The 18,578-nt window shown below is 40.0% G+C and overlaps 1 protein-coding gene across 1 annotated transcript in view; it reads left to right on the forward strand.

The window, feature by feature from the left end:
- MYO3B (myosin IIIB) overlaps nucleotides 1-18,578 on the forward strand; it is a 638,187-nt gene that overhangs the window by 292,598 nt on the left and 327,011 nt on the right. The gene's annotated exons all lie outside the window — the stretch shown is intronic.

Below are 18,578 nucleotides of genomic sequence, written 5' to 3' on the forward strand. Positions count from 1 at the left end.
CTTTATTATGCTTATTTAATGTGCAGTTTAGAATTGGTACTGTGGCTAGATTCTGCCAAGCACTTCATCGCAGAAGGGCTCAATAACCTTGAGCTAGGACCTGATGTGCCCATTTTCCTGGTGAAGGTTAACTAGGCTCTATTTCATTAAATCATGTATTCATCCAACCAAAATTGTCATGAACTCAGCACCAAGAGTTAGATTTGGAGGGGAAAGCTGAAGTTGCATTCCTCCCTATGAAGTGTGCTTCCCCTCCCTACTTTAACCCTGTCTAGTGACATCTCTTTGCAGACAGGCTAAGGTGCCATTTACTGGCTCATCCCAGTCATTGCATTCTCTCCCTCCCCTAAATTCCCTTGGTTGTCCTGCTCTGTCTTCCGATCTTTCATTGGATCTTTAACTTGTTAAGGACAGAAAATATAGCTTAAAAGGGAGGAATATATACACAAAAATACATCAATATTCAGCTCTGAGTACAGAGTTTTATATTTTGTTTGCAAGCACTCAATTAAGCAGTATTGAATGAATGAATGAGTGAATGTTCACATAAGGAACAATGTATTTTAAGCTAAATGTCTTGAGATGGCTATGGGGAAATGCAAGTCCTAGTGGAAGAGTAAGATTTGGGTTAGTTGACAGAGATAGGAAGTCCTAGAATGGGAAGTGTTGGAAGAAAAGCATCTTGTGCTGGGGGTGAATCTCTGGTGTTAGAATACATAAAAGAATACACTAAGGCTGTATTACTCAAGATTATTCAATTTTGTCCCCACTTATGTTCCTCGAGGCTGGTCTACCAATAACCATATATTTCATATAGCATCAGCCATTCCTTACAGGAGTTCATTAACTGTATGCCATTTGTATTGGGTGGTTAAGGCCCTGAGTGGACAAATTTAGGACAAATTTTGCTTCAGATCATACGTACCTTATTGTTCTTACTCTTTTATTCTATTGTGTTTTGGTTCCCACGATTCATAAGCAGCACATAATTCCTCATCCCTTTGCTTTTGAAAAGACTGAAGTTTCAGGAAATAAAAGAAGAGTTTATCTTATGATTCCTGGAAGTCTACTTTATTTTGCAGAATGATTCCTCATAAATTTATCGTACAATGTCAGGGATTATCTGGAGAATTAGTTAGAGTGAAGAGACTCATGATTTACTTATAGTTCTTAACAGTAAGGTCAATTTTAACATCACCTATTGAATGTTTACTTGGCTCTTGATATTGCATTTAATGTTTTATATGAATCATTTTTACTGATCTCATTTGATCCCAATATTGTATGTATCATTGCTATCTCACTTTACATATGATGAAACCGAGGCTTCAGGGGTTGAGAAATTGTCCAGGCTCATGCAGACAGTAAGCAGTGGAACTGGGATTTGAACCCAGGCAGTCCAACTCAAGAGCCCACATTTTGCAGGTTCTCCCAGCCATAGCTTCTTTCTGTGACTGGAACTGTGGGCCTGACAAATACCTGGAAAGATCACATTCTTTATCTCCCAGGATCTAGGCAGATCAACACAAATGTGACCTCAAAATGACAGATGTCTGGGCTATTTCAGAGATGATTCCAAAGCATTATTAATTATTATTATTATTATTTTGTAGGCAGGATTACTATTGATTGTTACTGCAATTGAGGTGGAATAACTTGCCAAGTATTCCAAACTGAAAATTCCTGGTGTTACAACCTTCAAAACTCCAACCATACATGCACATGTATATACATATGTATATAGTATGTGTGTGTGTATGTATAAATGATAGGGTGTATCAGATTTAGACAGTTAATTATTTATTTTAGGTGTATCAATCTGCTGAAGTCTTTCCCAATTACTCTGAAACCAAGTTATTCCCAGGAAAATCTGTTGAAATTTTTCAAATGATCTCCAAATGAATCATTTTCTCTTCCAAAGAGCTTTTTTTTGTTGTTCCTCAGAACAACCTTCTCTAAATGCATCTTCTGAATACTTGTTAAAGTCTTTATTCTAATCTGAAAAGGTCGTCTTGTTTACCCACCTATGCCTGGGCAGGAAATCTTCTTGGAAGATTGTGTTTCTATTTTTATTGACCTTGAGGATACCATACCACCTATCTTGGCAGCTTATTGCCATTCCTAATAATCTAGATAGTCAGCAGCTACTTCCTGATGTGCGATCCAAACCTCTCCTGCTGCTTTGGCTCATTCCATTTGATTGTCATGATACTGATGTTACCTGTTTGTGGTCCTTTTCCCAAAGCCAGGAAATCACAGCATTTATAACTGAGTCAGTAGTTACGGTCACATTTCAATTTCCTTAAGTGCCTCCATCTTGAACAGCCCTCTGAGTCCCAGTTTTTGTAATGTGGCCGAGAAGCTGTGAGAATGCCATCTGTTTGCAAGAATGGGGCCATTGATGGTTGCACAGTTGACTCTGAAGATGGCACTACTGATCCAAATCAAGATTTAAGACTTACAGAATCTTGCCTTGGACAGTTAGGTCGACCCTCACTTTGTAGAGAGATGTGGCCATTTGAGAGTAATTTGGTGGAAAAATGAGCCTGGAGTGGCATTTATATAGCATTTTTGTTTACTGAGTAAAACTGCTGTACTCAGCTTTGTATAAAACATGGGAGTAATAGGATCAAATTAAGGAAAGCTACTTAGATGGAATAGCAGGGAAGTTCCCTAATGAAGAGATCTGATAGACCATGGAATAGTCTTCCCCAGGAAGGCTGGTCTTATTGAGATGTGGTTATTTACCATGGAACCAAATTGTCCCCTACTGGATGCATCTCAGATCATTTTCACTTTGGTTTGTGACTTTGATTTAATTGGAAAAGTATCTCACATCTGTTGTTGATTACCTAAGGCTATGCTTCTCAGATTCTAATCATGGCAAAATCACCTTATAAGCTTGTTAAAATGCAGATTCCTGGGCCCTATTCCCAGAGATTCTGTTTCATCAGGTTTGAGTGTTTTCTGGGAATATTCATGGTCACTAGATTCCCTAGATGATTCTGATGCACAAGTGCTACTATAAACTCCATTGTGACAAACACTGAGTTAGGGCCTCTTTAGAAAGTTTCCCGATCTTATAGTAAGTATATCTGTACATTTTGATTTGTTCCTTGTCCTCATTCTAGTAGTCCACTTTTCCCCATCACCAGAGTCCCTTTCTACTTGAGAGGGATCATGTTTGATGGAGGAAATGTTTGGTGAAAGCAGGGAGGTTGCTCAGAGGAGCATGCTCCTCCAAGGCTCCCCGAGCCTCACTCAATCTTGCCTTCCCTGGCTTTCCTGTAAGGCAGCTTGGTATAGGACAGTGTTTCCCTAAGTTCTATGGCATGTTAACAGTTATTAGAAAAAAAAGGGGTTGTATGGTCAGATAAGTGTGAGAAACACTGCAGAAAACAAAGTTAACTAGATTTCTTTACTTCAGGGTTTCCCAGAGACTTTATCATGACAGAATCTTCACATTTTCCTGAACTTTTTGACCACAGCATTTCTCATGGGACTACTGATTCATGGAACACACTCTGAAAAACTCAGTGATTTGAAAGCAAGAAAAATTAGTTTGTAACCTCAATTCTGCACCCAAATAGCTCAGTAACTTTATGCTTTCTAAGTTTGTTTCCTCATCTGTGTAATGAGAGTAATCATGTGCCTTTTCCTAGATCACAGGGTTTTTGTGATGATTGAATGAAATACATTTATGAAGGTACTTTGTGAAGTGTAACGTGCCATTAATTGTCATTGGAAAACTTATGAGGGTCACATTCATTGAGAAACTTATGAGTTGCATACAAGTTTGGAGAGTGGAGAGTGAACACTGGACAGTTTGTCTTCATCTTTGGTTAGACTTTGCCTAGACTGACCAAATGGACTAGAAAATCTGATCTGTTTATTTCACCTGGGTTTGTATTAATACCACATTAGTAGTTAACTAGAAATTCTCAGAATACTGCTTTCTAGATCATTCCACTGACATACTGATTTAGCCAAATATTATGGCCATAGATACTTTGCAGTCAGTGCAGAAACAGGACTGGGAAGTGGTGACTCATGGTGAAGGAGATGTTCAAGGCCATGAGCCAATAAGATGAAGAGGGCTGGGACTGGGAAGAACTGGAACCTGGGCTGCTGATGTGTTTATTGGGTTGTATCCCATGGGATGGGTGACCCTAGACCAAATTCCATTGTTTCAAGGAGTTTGGACAAACTTGAGCTCAAATAAGTAATAGTCATATACAAGGGGTCCAGTATAGTGGGTGGGAAAGGTAGAGCAGTGGGTGCTTTATTGCAGAAACAATGCTCATCATTTAATAGGTGGAGTGATGTGATTCTGAGTAGTTAGTGTGGGTTGGAGCCTGATGACAACCGCCACCTACAGGCATGAGTTTGTTGAAAGACAAAGATAAAGAGAAAATCTTGAAATCAGCAGGGGAAAAACAACTGATAATGTGCAGAGGAACAGCAATATGATTAATGGCTGATTTAGCACCTGAAAATGGTAGTCAGAAGGCAGTGGGATGACATATTCAAAGTGCTGGGGAATACTGATAAAAATTTTATATCCAGCAAAACTGTCTTTCAAAAATGAAAATAAAGGCAGTCCCAGATAAACAAAGACTGAGAAAATTTGTTGTTAACTGACCTGCCTTATAAGAAATACTAAAGGATGTCTTTCATACTGAAAGGAAATGATAACAGATGGTAACTGAAGTCCACAGGAAGAAATAAAGAGACAGGAAATGGTAAATATGTGTGTTAATATGAAAACTTCTTTAAGTATACTTTTTTCAGTTTTTCTCTTAATTTCTCTAAAAGATACATGATTTTTGTAAAGCAATAATTATAACAGTGTGTTCTTAATATGAGACAATATTGAATTCAGGACCAAGAACATTAAATTAGTCCAAGAAGGGCACTTTTTAATAGGTGCTATTTTTTAATGAAGATATAAGATGTATATCTATTTATGGCATCACATTCATAAAGCAGAAAGTACAAGGAGATACACACTAATTGCAGAAGTTATTTATTGAACCTCTTTCATTCCATGACAGTTGTAATACATTAAAAAAAGTAAGCAATACTATAAGTTTTTATGAATGTTTCAGGAGTGCTTGAAAAGAGGAGCATTCTCTATTCTTGAGGGACAAGGTTTTATATATATGTGTATGTATGTATATATAAAATATCATATATATGATATATTATTTGTATATATTATATAAAAATATATATACTTATGTTGTGACTATTACAAAGACTACAGAGGCATTCTCAGATTCCAAAAGTATAAACAGTACAGACAACATTCACTGTCCACAGTGCAAACAAACTAGAAATAAACAAACACAGAAAACAAAAATTACCTGCCATCTAGGTATGAAAAAAACAAAATCATCTTTAACAACTTAGGCTTAAAAGAAAATCTAAACGAAAGTTGAAGAATATGTAGAAACTAATAATTATCAAAGTACTACATATCAGAATTAATAGGAAATAGTTAAAGCAGGGATTAGAGGCAAATTCATGGCCCTAAATACTTATATTAATAATCAAGAAAGAATGAAAGTAAATGCATTAAGCTTCTAACATAAGAAATTTTAAAAAAATATTTAAACCCAAGTAAAGTAGAAGAAGGAATTTAATAAAATAGAAGTGGAAATTAATGAAGCAAAAATATAGGAAACAATAGAACCAATATATAAATCATAAGCTCTTTTTGGATAAAAATAATAAAATAGATGAATTGTTGGCTAATCTAATCATGAAAAAATAAAGTTTTAACATACATAATTAAAAAAAAGAGGAAAGTAACCACAGACACTGAGGAAATTAAAAGAATCATGGGAGGCTACTTTGCTCAATTCCTTGCTAATAAACTTGAGCATCTGAATGGAATGGGTACTTTTTGTAGGGAAATATTATTTAGCAAAAGAAAGGATACCAGGCAGATGAGAATGCTGTGTTGTTCACCAGCCACTCACAACCAGGAGGAAATGAGAGAGATTACAGGTTTTCCTCAGGCATGGTCTTAGACCTTTCTAAGAGAGAACAGTGAAATGGGCATTGTGTTTACTCAATATGTTTCTTTTGACTTGATGTTGATGTATTTGTTCTTAATATTCTTAACATGCAGTAACCAGTGATACCTCCCCCGCCCTCTGTTTGCTGAGTATGCTTGTATAAATATACTTACTGGCATTGTATGTTCCTACTATAAGAGTAGCAGCACTATGATGATATAACACAGCCCCTCCTCCCCCACCCACCCCCACACCAGGAGGGACAACAGATTGATTTTTGAAAAGGAATCTGTGAAATAAATACAAATTCATTCATTGGTATGTCTCCAGCATCCCTCTCCCATATTTCTGTTCTTTCAAAAGGTTGTTAAGCAACCAGGTAGGAAAATGGTCAAAGCCCATATAAAGAAAAGACATGCTTATGATGTCGGAGAAATAAATGTGGGCTTGTTCACTTGGGCTTGCTTACAGACTTCCAGGACTTGCAACAAAGTTCATTCAGTTTCAGTGACTGCAATTGATCTTGAGGTTGGTGAAACAGTTGGCCATATCTGACCACTGGAGACATGACTCAAGCCACCCAGGTGTGAGAGGGGGTTGCTGCTCTGGTGGTACCTTTTGCCCTTGCAAGGGGATGAATGTTCAGTGGTTTCTACTGGGGCGAGTCTCTCTGCCTAAGTCTGTGTGGTTCCACTGGCAGTTAGCACAATCTCCATAAAACATCTTTAGAGCTCACACTTAAAAACACCCAGTCTTCCTTAGGAACTGCAGCTGCATCTCCCCTGGCATTTAATATATCCACTTGATTTTAAATGGAGCCTGCTTCTGTGAGCATTGGCATGCACGCTGGCTCTGGTGGCCTAGGCTCAGATTGCTCTAAGGAACTGCACAGTCTTCCTACCTGGTGTGTGTGCCAGGGTCTGCTCATGGTGACAGGTGTTGATGTTCAGCTGCTAATTTCCCCCATTAGAGACAATGTGGTAGGATCTGATGATACAATCTGTTCATCTGAGGTCTGCTCTGCTTTTTCCTGTCTAGAATATATTGCTAACTTTACTGAAACATAAAAGAAGAAATAGCTGTGCAAAACGCCCTTTAAATGGTTTTGCTTTGCTGGGGAAAAATAAATCCATAGCAGTCAATTTGTTTGTCTATTATAAATTTATTAACAGTGTATTGTAATTAGGTGCATGGCCTTGCCTTAGAGGACAAATGGTGCTTCTTGAACTGTGACGTTAGTCTGATTGTGGTAAAATGACCCATTTGGTTTTACCAGCTGTGACTTTAGAAGGAGCTGAATGACAGAAGGTGCATAAAACTCAACAGCTGAAAACATTCTCAGCTCATACTCCCTATTACTGATCATTTTGCATCCCAAACAAAATGTTCTTTGGATTTGCTTGCTAATGTCTTGGTTATCTGAAGAGTACTGTGTTTAAGTTGAGGGATGTCAGAAAGACAACTGGTTTATTAAATCCGACCCATATTCCCCTATTAATAGGACATAAATTGCTCTGGCAGAATCTAAAGATACTGTGGTGTCTAATCCAAGAGGAATTCCCAGGTGGGGAAGCAGGATGGCGCATCGGTTGCAATTGTGTTCTTCGGGATCAGGCTGCCTGCACCGGAAGCCTGACCACACCGTTACCAGCTTCTGAACTGCTCTAAGCCTTGGTTTCTTTATCTCTAAAATAGGGAGTTGTATAACCTGCTTCAGAGAGTTTATGTGAGGATTAAATGAGTGAATTCTTAGCACAGTGCTTATTATACATAATAAGCTCTCAAGAAATTAAGGACTCAGACCCCAGAAATAATATTAGATGGTACAGAAGAAAATGGTCCAGCTTAAGGGAAAGTCTTGGGTTCCAGAATGGGCTTGAGAGAATAGGAGGAAGCGCCGTTATCAGCTCCCCTCAGCCTATTCTGTACCGAGCACTCCTGTGACTGTTTTGGTGGGAAAGGGGGCCCAGAAGAAAAAGGAGTTCCCCTTTGTGTCCATGATCCTGGAATAAGTATTTTGAACCACACTGAGTTTCACTGTTTCCTTTTCTGTGTTGAGAGAAATCTTAGAGGCAGAGAGACAGGAAAGAGTAAAAAGGGGTGTCATGCCACCTGACTCTTCACTTTTTCAGCTCACACAAAGTTGGAATCCTGGAAATGGAAAATCACAAAGAGATTAAGTTTGTATTTGTGGTCCTGTCCCCTCACTGGTCCTTGTTCTGGGTCCCTTTTTCTAAGTTTTTATTCTTGTCTGCCTTTTATCCCAAGTAGAGTGTTGGCCAATAAAGGTTTACAATAGGATGCTTCCTAGAACATTCCTATTTCAATAAGGAGCTTCTGGGATAGAAAGCAATGAGTCTTAATGAGGAAATTTGATGCAACATGACAAAACAGATTTTTTAAGTGGGGGAAGAAGAAGTTTTCCATTATCTCTTCATTACCTCTAAAATATATCCAGCAACTGCTCCTAAGGCAGAGGAGACTGGACTCATTCAGTTGATCATGGTTGGAAGTTACCTATTGCAAGCCTGAAATAGAAATTTCTTTTTTAAAAAATGTTTTATTGAAGTATAGTTAATTTACAATGCTGTGTTATTGATAATTTCTGCTGTGTAGCAAAGCAATTCAGTTATAGATATGTATTCTTTTTCATATTATATTCCATTATGGCTTATTACTGGATATTGAATATAGTTCCCTGTGCTATACAGTAGGACCTTGTTGTTTATCCATCCTATATATACTAGTTTGCGTCTGCTAATCTCAAACTCCCAATCCTTCCCTCCCCTACCCTGAAATAGAAATTTCTTAAAATCTGGTGTTTCATCTTTAAAAAAAAAAGAACATTGTAAGACTCCTACCTCTCTCTGTTTTCTCATTCACTTCTTTCCTGTGCCAGTTATTAATTTAGTGCCTTTCAGCTCCAAATCTACCCTTCTTTCCCCCGCTTTGTGATACCGGAGTGGACTCATAAACATTTCTCGTTTGCCATATGGCAGAAGTTAAGCTTTGTCAGTAGAGGGCACTGGAAGGCCACTGCCAGAGGAAAGGGCCCACTTCCTGGTTTCAGGGAGCCTTTTCCTTCTTGTTTCTGTGGCCTTTGGCTAATCAGTGGCATTTGGGACACCCAGTGGTGCTCACCCTCCAGCAAGTTTTACCAGTACTCACTGGGCAGCTTCCTAGTGAGTCTCAGGCACCAGGCGGCTGGTTTCCTGTTTGCCAGCCCTGGCTTGTTTTACCTTGAGAACTTCACCGACCATAGGCCATAGTCACATCTTTTCCAATGAGGTCTGAGTCTCAGCCTTGCGTTTGGGGGCAGGGGCTCTTCCAAATTAGTTTCTTCCTCGGATAATCTGTCTCATCTAGACATGGTAGCTGCTCCCATATCTGCTCTTCGTGTACTTGTTAGAGTTCTCTTCACTCCTTAGTATCTAATCCCCTATTACTAGTTAATAATTCTTTATATTAAATTTTCCCTATTCAAATTACGAGTGTTTTTCCTGTCTTCTGATTGGACCCAAACTGATAGAGCCTAGAGGATCAGAAGTGATGTATGCAAATGGTAAGTTTGGGAAGGCACTGGACGTGCAGATCCCAGCTCTTTCCCTTCTCCTTTCTTCTGAGAGTCAGCCTGCCCTGGGGGAGTGTTCTCAGCCTGCACTCAGCTCAGTGGCCAAGGCTCTGCCCTTGAGTGAGGGGCCCAGCCCTGGCCCCAAGACCAGCTAGATAAGTCTGCTTATCTTTCAGTCTTAGAAAGCCTACTTCCTGCAGGTAAAAGCCACATTCTCTGAGATCAGCTCTATCAGTAATAAAGGTGTCATTTTGGCCTCAATCTGCCGACTACTTTTCTTGTTCCTCAATTAGTTCAGAACCCAGGCAGGGAGAAGTCCTACTTTTTATTGTCTCTCCCTCCCCCACTCACCAATGATTTTTATATGAAACAACTTTAAATAACTTATCACCAGAAAAATGGATACTCCAGGAAAGCGTAGCATGTCTAACCCATGCTCTTTAGCTTTGCCTGTTCCCTGGCCCACTGTCTTATCACCGTGACTGTTTTTTCTTAAAATGCTAGCCTAATTGGGGAGTGATTCTGTATCTCCAAAATGCTTTGACACACCTTAGTGATCACCTTCAATGAGTACAATCCCACAGAACCCACAGAAACAGTCCAGAATTTGAGGATAGGAAAAGCATTTAGAAAACGTCATCTATTTGAAACACATCTCTTTAAAATCATGAATTAATAAGTCATACATTTAAAACTGTGTGTGAAAAAAAATAGACTTGTGGCTTGCACTCCGTGCATAAAGGACCACAGAGGAAAAGGGTCATTAGCCAGCCCTTGGGCAAGGTCTACTTCCCTGACACATTGGACACTAACAGTTGGATTTGATGGCGTTGCTGAGTTCTTGTTGAAGGAGGAAGTTGAAGAATGGATGTCAGCAAATGACCACATTGGCTCAGACAGTGAGCCACACACCACTTGATATAGCAGTTTCTATTGTCCTTGACTTTCTCTCGCACTCTGCATGCATGGCTGAGTTGCCTGTGTGTCCTGTGTGTTTACATAGTGAGAGTACAGAGAAGGGAAAGGTACCCCAATGTGCTTTAGAGAGAATTAGAAAATGCAGTTCATGCCTTTTGTAAACATTTGAAATGTTAGTGTAGTGGCCAAGGATTAATAAAGCTCCATGACACGCCCTATCTCAAGCACAGGCCTGACATGGGGAGCATAATGTAACCTTGGGATTCTGAGATGATCTTTGAAACAGATTCTTGTTGGGCTGAAAAGCCAGAGGAAATGAACATCTTGTCACTTACTGATGGTAAATGGTTAAAAATGGGTTTATTATGAGCCGTGTGATTTGATGTGCTAACTTTACATTTTAATGATTATAGCTTAACACTGCAAACGGTGTTATTTAAAGGACAGGATCAAATTAGGTTATTAAGAATCAGAAAAAAAAGGAATCAACAGCTTGAAGTTTAAGTACAAATCTTTGCTTTTCTCCTCACTGCTTTTAGTAACTTCTTCAGTTATTGTAGAATAAATTATCATAGGTATTAATCATAAAACCTCTACTTCCTTAAACAGTGGTTATCTAAGGCCGAGATGTGACTTAGGCTCATTTTGTTTTTGTGACACGGTTCAGGACATGCTACCCCTGAATATGGGACCTTGGCATATTGAATATTTCAAACGGAAGGAATTTGAGAAATCGTGTGTGCAGGAAGGGCTTTCTGACCTTCCCCAGAAGCAGGTCATAAGACCCTCTTCCTCCCTACACCCGGAGGGAAGGAGCATCCTTACCTCCAAAGACCAAGACAGTGGACACAGAAAGGACCTGCATGAATAGCCCTTGCTAAGTTTCCCCAGTTCACCACACTTCCTTGTACTCTTTGTTCCATCGCGTCTTTCCAAGACTCTCCACTCTTCAACATACTCAGATTTAACTGTTTCTTTGGGCCTTCATTTCCTTATGAGGGCTCCCATGCATGTAAAACTTATATTAAACAAATTTGTATGCCTTTCTCTTGTTGTCTGTCCTTTGCTACAGAGGCCCCAGTTGAGAACTTGAAGGGTGAAGGAGAAAAGGTATTTTTCCTTTCCTACATTTGCTTCTTTCCAGACATGTTCCCATCTAACGTTGTCCTTGCAAACCTTTTCTTTCCTCCTTTTCCCTGCTTCAGAGGACTGCCCCTGATAGAGCTGCCTTCACTGTGGAGTTAGCACTCTGCATGGGTATCCATTCTAGCCTGGACCTGCCTTTCACGTTTACTGAGGGTGCAGTGCATAGCATTGTGTTTCTGATTTCTGTGTCATTTTCATATCATCTCTTTTCTGATGTTAAAGAAATATCTTCAGCTATTTAATTTTTTCAAATGATTCCTCTTCAGCAGAATTATATATATATTTTGAATAAGTCTTGGTCTGTGTCCCATGTATCAAGATAATTACCCAGAGATACCCACTGTCTGAACCAGGGAGCAGGTGCCTGCAAGGGGCAGAGGGGACCCCAGCAGCAGGATTCTTGGTCTGACCCTGGTGGGGTTGAATAACTCAGAGTTCTCATTCACAGCATGTTCTAGGGGGTGGTGACCCAGGGGTGCTCTTCACAACCCTACAAGCCCTCTGGGTGGTCACTTTCTCCTGTGCGCCACAACTGCTCACTGGGTCACCTCGAGAAAATGAGGCAATCAGCACCTGCTCTCTCTTCATTTGAGTTACATGGCAGGATCCTAAATGTTCACTGACAGGAGGTGTCTGCCACCTAAAAAACATTTTAAAAGTTAGAAATCACATATGACATGTGTAAACCATTTCAGCCTTCTTTCTAACAGTGAAAAAAAAAAAAGAAACAGCCTGAATATCCATCAGTGGGTGAATGGCTAAACTGTAGTATGCATACATTATGGAAAACTCTTTGGGTAAGAAACTGGCATGGGATGATCTTTAAGCCATGTTACTGAATGGAAAAAATAGGTACCATGTAGCGTATAATCCTATTTCTACTGTCCCCAACTATAAATATATTATAAATACTAATATAAAATTTATATTGTGTTTATTGTATTATAATTTATAGCACAGCAAAAATATATATATATTTATAACAAATATTTTAAAATGTCTGAGAGAATACAAGCCATACTGATACAGGGAGGAGACTGGGATTAGAGGTGGTAATGAAGAGGTATTTTGCTCTTTGCTTTCTATGTCCCTGCATTGGGGAATTTTTTTATATTAAGGTGGAGTCATGTATTACAAATAAATACAAAAATTTTGAAATAATTAATTTTGAACAAGGAAGATGTGACTTAGGGCAAAAAGCAGCTTTGGCTGGGGCTAGGTGGTGATACTGAAGGATGAGACCTAGGCACGTATCTAACCACTCACCCTCATTAATGAATCTCGCAAGTTGTCAGAATGGCAGCTCTGTTGTTGCTGTGTTTAACACTCTCAGAATAGTTCATTGTGTTCAAATGTCTTGCTTTATTGCTTTTATGAGTAGAGACATAGAATAGCTTTTGAACACACTCCTGTGTTTATTTAACTGTATGTTATTGATTATTTATTAACTACTATACTTCAGTCTGTATATCTTCCTCCCTATATTCTCCTTCTCCTTTCCCAACACCCTCCCCCTCTCACCAACTGGTTGATATATCCTGTTTAGGGCCTACCTCAAAATTGACAACTTCCAGGAAGTCTTTCTTAATTAACTCAGTCCCACTGATAAATCTTTTACTCAGAGTCTCCTTGTTGAGTGTGATTTAATATTAGAGGATTTTATTTGGCACCTTCTTAGACGTATTGCTTGCTAATTGTTTTTCTGTCATTTTTTGCATGTATGTTCTCTTCATTCACCTTCCAGAGTAATGGATTCTTCATGAGATGAAATACAGAGAGCAGTGTGGTGGACATTGGAGACAGAAATACCTCCTTGAAACCTGACCCTTCCACTTTTTAGTTGGATGTTTTTAAGCAAATTCCTTCTTTTAAGCTGCATTTTCCCCACCTGTGAAACTGGAATAATAATTCCTATTGTTATTTCAATAGGAATATGATTGTTGTGATGTTCTGTTGTCCTACATGTGAAGCACTTGGCATGGAGCTTGGTATACTGTAATACCACTCAACATGGGATAATTATTAGTATTGATCCTCTTCTGTCTCCAACCCCCATGCATGTATATAGTGGTCCTGATGTTAGATAGTGTCTGTAATGCAGTTTAAATCATGATTGATTTGCTCACTTTAGTCAGATATGTTCAGGGACCTGGCGACATTTGGGCTACAAAGGTAGCCCAAATGATGAGGGATGAGGCTTATATTGTCAAATCCAGCTCGAGTCACTACCTAAGGGGACTCCTTTGTTCCTCAAACCCTGCTTGCTGTGAAGTTGCTCACATCCAAAGGAGCTGTTCCATATTTGTCTAATTTTATGCTACTTTGGGGACCAAGGTCATATTTTGTCCTGGCATCATTTCTTGGTTTACTTACAGTATATGTATGTTTGTGTGCATTCATTCATGTAGTCATTCATTCAACAAAAATTTACTGAGTGCTGCTGTGCTGGGTACTAAAGATACACATGAAGCATGAGTAGGAGGCTGCTAGGTTGACAGATTGGGGAGAGCATTCTAAAACTGAAGGTATAGCATGTGCAAAGACCCCCAAGGCATGAAAGAACAGGACTTGCTTTAAGAGCTGCAAGTTCTGCATAGTGCAGTACTGCAGCATTGGGTGAGCATAGGCAGGTGGTTTGAGATGGGATTGGGTAGATAGGCAGGCAGGGCCATCTGTATATCATGCAAAATAGTTGACATTTTATCATGCTGGCAATGTAGATCTACTGAAGAATTTTGAGCAAGAAAATAACAAGGTCAGATTTGTATGTTATAAAGAAATTCTAGCTGCCAAGTGCAAGATGGAGTAGAGGGAGATGAGGATAGAGGGAAAGAGAAAAATAAGGAGGCTACTGGAGTAGGCTGATGGAGATGATGTGACTGAACTCGGCTGTGAAGGAGGGGATGGGGTGATAAGAAAGGAATTTAGGAAATAGAACTGATAGGTGTTGGTGCTTGATTGATGTATTAGTTTTCTATTGCTTTTCTAACAAATTTAACATCTTAAAACAGCACAAATTTATTGTCTTCCAGTTCTGTAGCTTAGAAATCTGACATGGATCTCACTGGGCTAAAATCTGGGTGTCAGCAGGGCTGTACCCCTTTGTGGAGGCTCTAGGGGAGAACTGATTTCCTTGTTCATTCAGGTCATTAGCAGAATTCAGTTTCTTGCATTTGTGGAATTGAGGTCCTTTTTTCCTTGCTGGGTATTTAGCTGAGGCCCATTCCCATCTTCCAGAGGCCACCTGCATTCCTCAGCTCATGGCTCCCTTCCTCCATCTTCAAAGCCAACAGTGGCGAGTAGAGCACCTTTCACACTTTGAATCTCTCCTGCCTCTTCTTTCTTTCTGCCTCTCTTTTCTGCTTTAAAGGACTTGAGATTAAATTGAGTCCATCCAGATAATCCAAGGTAATCTTCCATCTCCAGGTCCTTAACCTTAATCACATCAGCAAAGTCCCTTTTGCCGTGGAAGGTAGCATGTTCATAGGCTCTGGGCATTAGAATGTGGACTTCTTTAAAAAGGGGAACCCTTATTCTGCCTTTTCAAGTTGGATGTGAGGCCAATGGAGAGGGGTGAACTCAAGTTTCTGACTTCAACAACCAGCTAGAATGCAGATTTAGGGGAAAATGATGAGTTTGGTTTTGAACATGCTGACTTTAAGGTACCCCTGGGAAATCAAAATGGAACTTCTAATAAGTAGCTGGATGCACCAGCCAAAAGGCAGAGGGGAAATTGAGGCAGGAGATATAGATCAGGAAGCTGATGACGTATAGTGAGCCCTCAGTGAATGTGTAGAACGGGAGGAGAATAGAGCTAAGAACAGAATGCTGGGGCCAATAATATTGTAGGTACACCAGAGGGAGAAGCACTCACAAAAGAAACTGAAGAAAAACCTACATGGTCTCCCATCATGGAGTCTGGTTCCTTGTGGCTCATTTCTTCCTTTCTCCTCTACTTGGCCTACTTTCTTCTCATTCCCTGGTTTCCTGCCTGTTCCTAGTATCTGCTTCCTAAAACCAGTTTGTACAGTGTACTCCATGGCCTCTCCCATCTGCCTCGTCATCATGGAGCTTTCAGCTTCAGCTCCCATTACTAAAGTGCCTCATTCTCCTGGTTTTTTGTTTGTTTGTTTGTTTTGTTTCTCAGTTCAAGGTGAAAAAAAAAAAAAACCTTCTAAAGAGAATCAAATTGACCCAGCTTATCATTTGGGGTCATGCCTTGACATAGGTTACCAGATTAAATTTGGATTGGTTGTCCTGAGGTCAGGTACCCCCCTTCATCCAGTCATCTGCTTCTCTATTTCAGAAACTAAAATAAATTCAGTTCGACTGTTCAGCAAATCATTTTGTTCCACAGAGGCTTTGGGGGAAGAAGGTTAACTTTATCTCCATTGTATTTGCTGGACCCAGGATTATGATGTCAAAAATAGGCATCGCCCCTTGCTGCTAAGCTCACGTAGCCCTAATCCTGTCTGTGTGCAGGGGATCATTTTGTAGAAATTGAATTTAGGGTCCAAATCACAGGAATAAAATCCAGGCAGGCAAACCTCAAATCGAATATAGTCATTTTCCTTTACTGACTAATCTCTTTTCTACATTGCCTTGGTATGTTTATAAACATTATCTGTTTATAAACATTATCCAAATGAGCGCTTGTTATTCAGGCTTGTGGACCTTTCAGCACTCACCATTCATACATCCTGCTCTCAGCATCCATACGCATACCTGAGTGATGCCTGCCTATCTCAGCTGTGCACTGACTCTGCTATCACACTGAATATGAAGCATCTCTCCTTTCGGAGAGAGACCCTTTTGGGCAAGGTTGCAGTTTGCATCTGTAGTGTTGAGAGGAGCCAAAAAGGTACGGTTGTTATTATTTGGTGCTCTTCCTGGATGGCAGGAGAACTAGAGTTTATATTGCCAATGCAAACAAAGTACTGTAAAGCCTTCAAATTCCTTTTAGTTTTCTTTATACTCAGATAGTAATCTTTCACAAGACCTCAATTTACTGAACCTAAGTATGATGGATGGACTTCAGGAAAGGCGGGGCATCTACAAGTTCAGATGAGCTTCTCTAAAACCAAATTCCTATGATGCCAAGCTTCAGAGAAAGTGTTTCCTTGTGTGGGGTTCATGTGAGGCCACCATGGATTGGTGGTGGCCTGGGTGAGTGGCGATCTGCTGCTTTCCTCTGTGTCCTACTACAGAGGTTCAGGCCAACACATAAACAGTAGCCCCTGCCCATGGTTCCTGCTGAGGGACAGACTGAAAACAGGGAAGGGACAGTGGACAGTGTTCTCTACACAAGTGTAGACACTTCCATCCATTCCTCCGGTGGACCCTTGCCAGGTCATTCTCTAATTGCGGTAGAGGGTTATCCCTCCATGCTCGGCTGGCCAAGGTCAAGCTTACTAGGGTTTAATCAAGTCTGTTACTCTGTCTACAAGTAACTTCTTCATCCACCCCCAAAACCAGTTAATGGTTTTGGGGGTGGATGAAGTGTGTTAGACAGTAGGTTGCTTGAGCACCTCTTCTCTGTGGAACTGACCTCCGTGAGAGCAGAATGAGCAGGGAACCTGAGCAGAGCAAGGGAAGTTTGAGCTCTGGAGAGGGCTGTAGAGATGGTGTAGGGCAAGCTGCTCACTGAGAGATGCCCGCAGAGGTGAACTGGGAGGACATGTGGATGTACAATCTCAAACAGCTGGAGCCAGTAAGAACAGGTCAGCCATGCTGGTATTAAAGCAGAAGTTATGTGATGGTACTTTTATTATTTAAAGAAAGCCAGGGAAAGACGAAGGCAAATATTGTTGCATGAAATGAATGAGATAGAGGCAGCCTCCAAAGTAACTGAAGGGCAACTTTCAACTGTTACTCTTTCTAGGTGGGTACACAGATAATTTTCCTTTGGGTCTTTGAATCAGAAGATCTGAAGGATGATTAAATTCTTATGCAGAATGGGGAAATCATATATTTCCTCTCATCATTCTTCCTTCCCACCTCATCCTTCCCTTCTACTCTTTCTCCAGACCTGAAAGAATCATATAGTCTAGCCTCAAAAAATTACTCATGTTCTTTGAACCTACCAGACTCTTTTACACTTCTGTGACTTGGTACATCTTGTTTCCTAAGCCTGAAATGGCTTCCCTCTCCTCTGTCTTGAAAAATCCAACCAATCTTCAGGGGCCAGCTCAAGTTCATTTTCTTTTTACAGTCTTCTGGGACTCCCCAGATTGGGTAAGTTGCCCCTTTATTATGCTTCCACTTACCTTTGTAGTTGTGATATACTTATCAAATTATGTTCTAATCATGTAATAGGATAATACTCTGAAATATGATCAGCTCAATTAGGATTAATTGCATATAACAGTGGCTTAAAGAAGATAGAAGTTTATTTCTCTTTCCTGTTAAGGAAGACTAGGGAGAAGCAGTCTAGAGCTGGTATGGCAGCTTTACAATATCATCATGAATCCAGTTTCCTATCTACCTTCTTTGCCATACTCAGCTCATAGCTCTCATTTTCATTTCATGTCCAAAATGGCTGCTCAGGCTCCAGCCATCATATCCATGCTCCAGGAAGCAAATAGGGGGAAGAAAAAAATGGCATGTCTCCCATCCTTTAAGAAGACTTTCTGGAAACACCACAGAACAATTTTAGTATTATATCATTTGGCCAGAACGCAGTCACATGGCCACATCTAGATGCAAGGAACTCAGGAAAATATATATGGCAGCATTGTGCCAGAATAAAAATTGTACTAGAAGAAACGAAAAAAGGAATGGTATTGAAGAGGCAAATTACAATCACATTATCTGATACATTTTTTAAATTTCTGGTCATTCTTGCTACTTCCCCTGCCTCTGCCTATGGGGGCTGAGCAATCTATGGCTTTAGGAAGCAGTTAGAACCCAAGTGAAGGGTT

Source organism: Balaenoptera physalus, assembly GCF_965194825.1.
Source record: "Balaenoptera physalus genome assembly, chromosome: 6".
Lineage (NCBI taxonomy): Eukaryota > Metazoa > Chordata > Mammalia > Artiodactyla > Balaenopteridae > Balaenoptera > Balaenoptera physalus.